This window comes from Rhinatrema bivittatum, chromosome 2 (assembly GCF_901001135.1).
Source record: "Rhinatrema bivittatum chromosome 2, aRhiBiv1.1, whole genome shotgun sequence".
NCBI classification, from domain to species: Eukaryota; Metazoa; Chordata; class Amphibia; order Gymnophiona; family Rhinatrematidae; genus Rhinatrema; species Rhinatrema bivittatum.
Window position 1 is genome coordinate 696,683,487 of NC_042616.1, and position 8,588 is coordinate 696,692,074.

Consider the following 8,588-nt stretch of genomic DNA (forward strand, 5'->3'; position numbering starts at 1 on the left):
GCATTGGTGGTTCAGTGGTAGAATTCTCGCTTGCCATGCGGGAGACCTGGGTTCAATTCCCAGCCAATGCAGTAGTAACCTCCTTTATTTCTTCACGGAGATGGTGGTGGATGCCTGGAATGCCCTTCCGGAGGACGTGGTGAAGACCAGAACTGTGAAGGACTTCAAAGGGGTGTGGGATAAACACCATGGATCCAGGAAATCTAGAGGGCGAGAATGAAGGTGGGTGGCTTGCGGGAATGACGGCTACTACCTGGAGATAATACCCTTATTCAATAAACATACCCACGGTTAATGTGACTGGGGGAATAGCACTTACTTACCACAGCGTATAGCAGCATGGAATTTATTTAATGTTTGGGATCTTGCCCGGTACCTGAGACCCGGCTTGGCCGTTCTGGGAAACAGGATAGTGGGCTTGATGTACCCTCTGCGTGACCCCTTGTGGCGGTACTTAACCCTTCAGCGTTTACCTTGATTTGAAATTTGCAGTGCTTACCGTGCCGCATGGAGAATGCGGGCATCGATCGACCAAGCATGGTGTGGTAATCGAGCACTTGCTTTCCCCCAATTGGAAAACGTAACGGCAAATGGAAAAGACTGTTTGAGCGGTAGCAGGGTTTTCTACATGTCACTTATTTTGTTTGTAAAAAATAAAAGGTGCAAAGCAAGCGCTCTACCATATGAGCTAATTCCCCTGTCTCGTGGGCCGCTCGCAAAATCATTACATAGGCTCTGCTCCGGACAATCCGCTTGCTCTATCATCTGAAAAATCACTGTCACTGCTCAAGTCAACACCCAATTCTCTGGAAACACTGAAGATGTCAGCAGAATATGGTCCATTTCCTCTGCCCTTCTGAATCTGCCTACTGAGCTGTCACAGTCCTTACTTCGTCTTTCGTCTGACCTCTCCGTCTTGCCCCGATGTCCATTTCTATCTGTCCCTATGAATGCTGGTATTCTGCCAATCTGTTGGCTCCTGTCACCTTTGCCAAAAGTATTCCAGTTTTCTATCACCCTCTCTGAGAGAAAATAATTTTATTTTCACTAAGCTTTCCTTCCTTCTTTTTCATAGGGTGGTCCCTTGTCGCCGAGCTTTGCTTTCCCAAGAAAATGCCAACTGCTGCTGCCACACATCATGCCGTGAAATAGCAACATGGAGAATGCGGGCATCGATCCCGCTACCTCTCGCATGCTAAGCGAGCGCTCTACCACTTGAGCTAATTCCCCAATGGTGGCGAATGAGCCTGCAAGATTAAGGGAGATGCTTGGTTGGAGCTCAGCCTGCTGCTATAGCCCAGGATGGAAAAGTCACTTTTCCAGATCCTAGTTCACTGGAAATGCAGTTCTGCTTGTCCTCTGAGGCCTCATTCTCACCATCCATCACTAGAAAAGGCTCACATGCCAGCATTTCGAAAGAAGAAGTAGTCAGAAGTACTCTGGAAAGTGCAGGCTTCCATACATGGTAGGAATGCCTTCCTCCAGACGAGGTTATTCTTTGTCCCTGCCCTGATGTTTTCATGCACGAACAGCAGGTGTCAGTGCTAGACAGACAGCAAGCACTTCCCAGTGGCTCTGCACTAAAAGCACTGTCCTGCTGGGACCCGTAGCTGTCACAGGTTCTATTCCTGCTTTGGTAGAAATTGGGAAGGAGACTGAAAGTTGGTACTAGTCAAGCTTTTTACTTTTTAGCGAAAAGAACGTCTTTCAATAATTGGAGAGAGGTTTCGGGAGATCAAAATAGCAGAAAGCATATGCGTTGGCAAGTTAGGAGTAAACATTGATGGTTCGAGCTAAAAGAGAATTTGAAAAGAAGCTGACAGAGGCAAAACCTCATCATTAAAACTTTAAAGAAATAAACATATACGAAGCAAGAAGCCTGTGAGGTAGTCGGTCGGACTGGGGGGGGGGGGGTCAAAGGGGCACCTAGCCATCGTGAAAAGACTGAACGAATTCTTTGAATAGCTCTTTCCTGAGTAGAGGAGATACCCGTGTAGGATGCTGTATTCAGGGGCGATGATTCAGAAGAATGGAAACCGACCACGGTGAATATGGAAGTTGTAATAAGCCAGATTGGCCAACCAAAGAGTAGAAAATCACCCGCTCCAGATGGTATTCACCCCATGTGACTGGAGGATTGGGCATTCGAATGGCATATGGCATTTAAGATGGACAAGTGCCAAGCTATGCACATGGTGGAAAATAGGTTCCATATTAGGAATTACCAGGCAGGAAAAGGATATGGGCATCATGGTGAGCAATATTGTGAAATCATCGGTTCAGTGTGCGACAGGGGCGGCGGTCAAAGAAGCAAACAGAACTTTAGGCATGATCGGGAAAGACATAGAGAAGGAAAAGGCGATTGTCCGAATGCCTCCGTAAAGCACAGCGGCGATCCATCACCTGGAGTACTGAATGCACTATCCGGTCGCCGCATCTCAGGAAAGATAGAGTTGCAATGCCAAAGGCACGGAGAAGGGTGACCAAACTGAAAACGGCGATGGAATGACTCCCCTCTGAGGAAAGGCTAAAGACGTTGGGGCTGTTTATCTAGGAGAAGGCGATATATGATAGGGGTCTCTACAATCATGGATGGAAAGGAATGGCTAAAAGTACTTTTTAAGAGAGGCATTGGTGGTTCAGTGGTAGAATTCTCGCTTGCCATGCGGGAGACCTGGGTTCAATTCCCAGCCAATGCAGTAGTAACCTCCTTTATTTCTTCACGGAGATGGTGGTGGATGCCTGGAATGCCCTTCCGGAGGACGTGGTGAAGACCAGAACTGTGAAGGACTTCAAAGGGGTGTGGGATAAACACCATGGATCCAGGAAATCTAGAGGGCGAGAATGAAGGTGGGTGGCTTGCGGGAATGACGGCTACTACCTGGAGATAATACCCTTATTCAATAAACATACCCACGGTTAATGTGACTGGGGGAATAGCACTTACTTACCACAGCGTATAGCAGCATGGAATTTATTTAATGTTTGGGATCTTGCCCGGTACCTGAGACCCGGCTTGGCCGTTCTGGGAAACAGGATAGTGGGCTTGATGTACCCTCTGCGTGACCCCTTGTGGCGGTACTTAACCCTTCAGCGTTTACCTTGATTTGAAATTTGCAGTGCTTACCGTGCCGCATGGAGAATGCGGGCATCGATCGACCAAGCATGGTGTGGTAATCGAGCACTTGCTTTCCCCCAATTGGAAAACGTAACGGCAAATGGAAAAGACTGTTTGAGCGGTAGCAGGGTTTTCTACATGTCACTTATTTTGTTTGTAAAAAATAAAAGGTGCAAAGCAAGCGCTCTACCATATGAGCTAATTCCCCTGTCTCGTGGGCCGCTCGCAAAATCATTACATAGGCTCTGCTCCGGACAATCCGCTTGCTCTATCATCTGAAAAATCACTGTCACTGCTCAAGTCAACACCCAATTCTCTGGAAACACTGAAGATGTCAGCAGAATATGGTCCATTTCCTCTGCCCTTCTGAATCTGCCTACTGAGCTGTCACAGTCCTTACTTCGTCTTTCGTCTGACCTCTCCGTCTTGCCCCGATGTCCATTTCTATCTGTCCCTATGAATGCTGGTATTCTGCCAATCTGTTGGCTCCTGTCACCTTTGCCAAAAGTATTCCAGTTTTCTATCACCCTCTCTGAGAGAAAATAATTTTATTTTCACTAAGCTTTCCTTCCTTCTTTTTCAGAGGGTGGTCCCTTGTCGCCGAGCTTTGCTTTCCCAAGAAAATGCCAACTGCTGCTGCCACACATCATGCCGTGAAATAGCAACATGGAGAATGCGGGCATCGATCCCGCTACCTCTCGCATGCTAAGCGAGCGCTCTACCACTTGAGCTAATTCCCCAATGGTGGTGAGTGAGCCTGCAAGATTAAGGGAGATGCTTGGTTGGAGCTCAGCCTGCTGCTATAGCCCAGGATGGAAAAGTCACTTTTCCAGATCCTAGTTCACTGGAAATGCAGTTCTGCTTGTCCTCTGAGGCCTCATTCTCACCATCCATCACTAGAAAAGGCTCACATGCCAGCATTTCGAAAGAAGAAGTAGTCAGAAGTACTCTGGAAAGTGCAGGCTTCCATACATGGTAGTAATGCCTTCCTCCAGACGAGGTTATTCTTTGTCCCTGCCCTGATGTTTTCATGCACGAACAGCAGGTGTCAGTGCTAGACAGACAGCAAGCACTTCCCAGTGGCTCTGCACTAAAAGCACTGTCCTGCGGGACCCGTAGCTGTCACAGGTTCTATTCCTGCTTTGGTAGAAATTGGGAAGAAGACTGAAAGTTGGTACTAGTCAAGCTTTTTACTTTTTAGCGAAAAGAACGTCTTTCAATAATTGGAGAGAGGTTTCGGGAGATCAAAATAGCAGAAAGCATATGCGTTGGCAAGTTAGGAGTAAACATTGATGGTTCGAGCTAAAAGAATTTGAAAAGAAGCTGGCAGAGGCAAAACCTCATCATTAAAACTTTAAAGAAATAAACATATCCGAAGCAAGAAGCCTGTGAGGTAGTCGGTCGGACTGGGGGGGGGGGGGGGGGGTCAAAGGGGCACCTAGCCATCGTGAAAAGACTGAACGAATTCTTTGAATAGCTCTTTCCTGAGTAGAGGAGATACCCGTGTAGGATGCTGTATTCAGGGGCGATGATTCAGAAGAATGGAAACCGACCACGGTGAATATGGAAGTTGTAATAAGCCAGATTGGCCAACCAAAGAGTAGAAAATCACCCGCTCCAGATGGTATTCACCCCATGTGACTGGAGGATTGGGCATTCGAATGGCATATGGCATTTAAGATGGACAAGTGCCAAGCTATGCACATGGTGGAAAATAGGTTCCATATTAGGAATTACCAGGTAGGAAAAGGATATGGGCATCATGGTGAGCAATATTGTGAAATCATCGGTTCAGTGTGCGACAGGGGCGGCGGTCAAAGAAGCAAACAGAACTTTAGGCATGATCGGGAAAGACATAGAGAAGGAAAAGGCGATTGTCCGAATGCCTCCGTAAAGCACAGCGGCGATCCATCACCTGGAGTACTGAATGCACTATCCGGTCGCCGCATCTCAGGAAAGATAGAGTTGCAATGCCAAAGGCACGGAGAAGGGTGACCAAACTGAAAACGGCGATGGAATGACTCCCCTCTGAGGAAAGGCTAAAGACGTTGGGGCTGTTTATCTAGGAGAAGGCGATATATGATAGGGGTCTCTACAATCATGGATGGAAAGGAATGGCTAAAAGTACTTTTTAAGTGAGGCATTGGTGGTTCAGTGGTAGAATTCTCGCTTGCCATGCGGGAGACCTGGGTTCAATTCCCAGCCAATGCAGTAGTAACCTCCTTTATTTCTTCACGGAGATGGTGGTGGATGCCTGGAATGCCCTTCCGGAGGACGTGGTGAAGACCAGAACTGTGAAGGACTTCAAAGGGGTGTGGGATAAACACCATGGATCCAGGAAATCTAGAGGGCGAGAATGAAGGTGGGTGGCTTGCGGGAATGACGGCTACTACCTGGAGATAATACCCTTATTCAATAAACATACGCACGGTTAATGTGACTGGGGGAATAGCACTTGCGTGGTAAACAGCGTATAGCAGCAAGGAATTTATTTAATGTTTGGGATCTTGCCCGGTACCTGAGACCCGGCTTGGCCGTTCTGGGAAACAGGATAGTGGGCTTGATGTACCCTCTGCGTGACCCCTTGTGGCGGTACTTAACCCTTCAGCGTTTACCTTGATTTGAAATTTGCAGTGCTTACCGTGCCGCATGGAGAATGCGGGCATCGATCGACCAAGCATGGTGTGGTAATCGAGCACTTGCTTTCCCCCAATTGGAAAACGTAACGGCAAATGGAAAAGACTGTTTGAGCGGTAGCAGGGTTTTCTACATGTCACTTATTTTGTTTGTAAAAAATAAAAGGTGCAAAGCAAGCGCTCTACCATATGAGCTAATTCCCCTGTCTCGTGGGCCGCTCGCAAAATCATTACATAGGCTCTGCTCCGGACAATCCGCTTGCTCTATCATCTGAAAAATCACTGTCACTGCTCAAGTCAACACCCAATTCTCTGGAAACACTGAAGATGTCAGCAGAATATGGTCCATTTCCTCTGCCCTTCTGAATCTGCCTACTGAGCTGTCACAGTCCTTACTTCGTCTTTCGTCTGACCTCTCCGTCTTGCCCCGATGTCCATTTCTATCTGTCCCTATGAATGCTGGTATTCTGCCAATCTGTTGGCTCCTGTCACCTTTGCCAAAAGTATTCCAGTTTTCTATCACCCTCTCTGAGAGAAAATAATTTTATTTTCACTAAGCTTTCCTTCCTTCTTTTTCATAGGGTGGTCCCTTGTCGCCGAGCTTTGCTTTCCCAAGAAAATGCCAACTGCTGCTGCCACACATCATGCCGTGAAATAGCAACATGGAGAATGCGGGCATCGATCCCGCTACCTCTCGCATGCTAAGCGAGCGCTCTACCACTTGAGCTAATTCCCCAATGGTGGTGAGTGAGCCTGCAAGATTAAGGGAGATGCTTGGTTGGAGCTCAGCCTGCTGCTATAGCCCAGGATGGAAAAGTCACTTTTCCAGATCCTAGTTCACTGGAAATGCAGTTCTGCTTGTCCTCTGAGGCCTCATTCTCACCATCCATCACTAGAAAAGGCTCACATGCCAGCATTTCGAAAGAAGAAGTAGTCAGAAGTACTCTGGAAAGTGCAGGCTTCCATACATGGTAGGAATGCCTTCCTCCAGACGAGGTTATTCTTTGTCCCTGCCCTGATGTTTTCATGCACGAACAGCAGGTGTCAGTGCTAGACAGACAGCAAGCACTTCCCAGTGGCTCTGCACTAAAAGCACTGTCCTGTGGGACCCGTAGCTGTCACAGGTTCTATTCCTGCTTTGGTAGAAATTGGGAAGGAGACTGAAAGTTGGTACTAGTCAAGCTTTTTACTTTTTAGCGAAAAGAACGTCTTTCAATAATTGGAGAGAGGTTTCGGGAGATCAAAATAGCAGAAAGCATATGCGTTGGCAAGTTAGGAGTAAACATTGATGGTTCGAGCTAAAAGAGAATTTGAAAAGAAGCTGGCAGAGGCAAAACCTCATCATTAAAACTTTAAAGAAATAAACATATCCGAAGCAAGAAGCCTGTGAGGTAGTCGGTCGGACTGGGGGGGGGGGGGGGGGTCAAAGGGGCACCGAGCCATCGTGAAAAGACTGAACGAATTCTTTGAATAGCTCTTTCCTGAGTAGAGGAGATACCCGTGTAGGATGCTGTATTCAGGGGCGATGATTCAGAAGAATGGAAACCGACCACGGTGAATATGGAAGTTGTAATAAGCCAGATTGGCCAACCAAAGAGTAGAAAATCACCCGCTCCAGATGGTATTCACCCCATGTGACTGGAGGATTGGGCATTCGAATGGCATATGGCATTTAAGATGGACAAGTGCCAAGCTATGCACATGGTGGAAAATAGGTTCCATATTAGGAATTACCAGGCAGGAAAAGGATATGGGCATCATGGTGAGCAATATTGTGAAATCATCGGTTCAGTGTGCGACAGGGGCGGCGGTCAAAGAAGCAAACAGAACTTTAGGCATGATCGGGAAAGACATAGAGAAGGAAAAGGCGATTGTCCGAATGCCTCCGTAAAGCACAGCGGCGATCCATCACCTGGAGTACTGAATGCACTATCCGGTCGCCGCATCTCAGGAAAGATAGAGTTGCAATGCCAAAGGCACGGAGAAGGGTGACCAAACTGAAAACGGCGATGGAATGACTCCCCTCTGAGGAAAGGCTAAAGACGTTGGGGCTGTTTATCTAGGAGAAGGCGATATATGATAGGGGTCTCTACAATCATGGATGGAATAGAATGGCTAAAAGTACTTTTTAAGAGAGGCATTGGTGGTTCAGTGGTAGAATTCTCGCTTGCCATGCGGGAGACCTGGGTTCAATTCCCAGCCAATGCAGTAGTAACCTCTTTTATTTCTTCACGGAGATGGTGGTGGATGCCTGGAATGCCCTTCCGGAGGACGTGGTGAAGACCAGAACTGTGAAGGACTTCAAAGGGGTGTGGGATAAACACCATGGATCCAGGAAATCTAGAGGGCGAGAATGAAGGTGGGTGGCTTGCGGGAATGACGGCTACTACCTGGAGATAATACCCTTATTCAATAAACATACGCACGGTTAATGTGACTGGGGGAATAGCACTTACTTACCACAGCGTATAGCAGCATGGAATTTATTTAATGTTTGGGATCTTGCCCGGTACCTGAGACCCGGCTTGGCCGTTCTGGGAAACAGGATAGTGGGCTTGATGTACCCTCTGCGTGACCCCTTGTGGCGGTACTTAACCCTTCAGCGTTTACCTTGATTTGAAATTTGCAGTGCTTACCGTGCCGCATGGAGTATGCGGGCATCGATCGACCAAGCATGGTGTGGTAATCGAGCACTTGCTTTCCCCCAATTGGAAAACGTAACGGCAAATGGAAAAGACTGTTTGAGCGGTAGCAGGGTTTTCTACATGTCACTTATTTTGTTTGTAAAAAATAAAAGGTGCAAAGCAAGCGCTCTACCATATGAGCTAATTCCC

At 47.5% G+C, this 8,588-nt stretch overlaps 7 non-coding genes across 7 annotated transcripts; 4 read left to right on the top strand and 3 right to left on the bottom strand.

Moving 5' to 3' along the window:
* Window positions 1-71, top strand: TRNAG-GCC. The gene has a single exon. It is a non-coding gene; the product is annotated as a tRNA-Gly (tRNA).
* Window positions 72-1,157: 1,086 nt separating this feature from the next.
* Window positions 1,158-1,230, bottom strand: TRNAA-AGC. Its single transcript has one exon. It is a non-coding gene; the product is annotated as a tRNA-Ala (tRNA).
* A 1,398-nt stretch (window positions 1,231-2,628) lies between these two features.
* Window positions 2,629-2,699, top strand: TRNAG-GCC. Its single transcript has one exon. It is a non-coding gene; the product is annotated as a tRNA-Gly (tRNA).
* A 1,086-nt stretch (window positions 2,700-3,785) lies between these two features.
* TRNAA-AGC lies at window positions 3,786-3,858 on the bottom strand. The gene has a single exon. It is a non-coding gene; the product is annotated as a tRNA-Ala (tRNA).
* A 1,400-nt stretch (window positions 3,859-5,258) lies between these two features.
* On the top strand, window positions 5,259-5,329 carry TRNAG-GCC. The gene has a single exon. It is a non-coding gene; the product is annotated as a tRNA-Gly (tRNA).
* A 1,088-nt stretch (window positions 5,330-6,417) lies between these two features.
* On the bottom strand, window positions 6,418-6,490 carry TRNAA-AGC. The gene has a single exon. It is a non-coding gene; the product is annotated as a tRNA-Ala (tRNA).
* Window positions 6,491-7,891: 1,401 nt separating this feature from the next.
* Window positions 7,892-7,962, top strand: TRNAG-GCC. The gene has a single exon. It is a non-coding gene; the product is annotated as a tRNA-Gly (tRNA).
* Window positions 7,963-8,588: the final 626 nt, after the last annotated feature.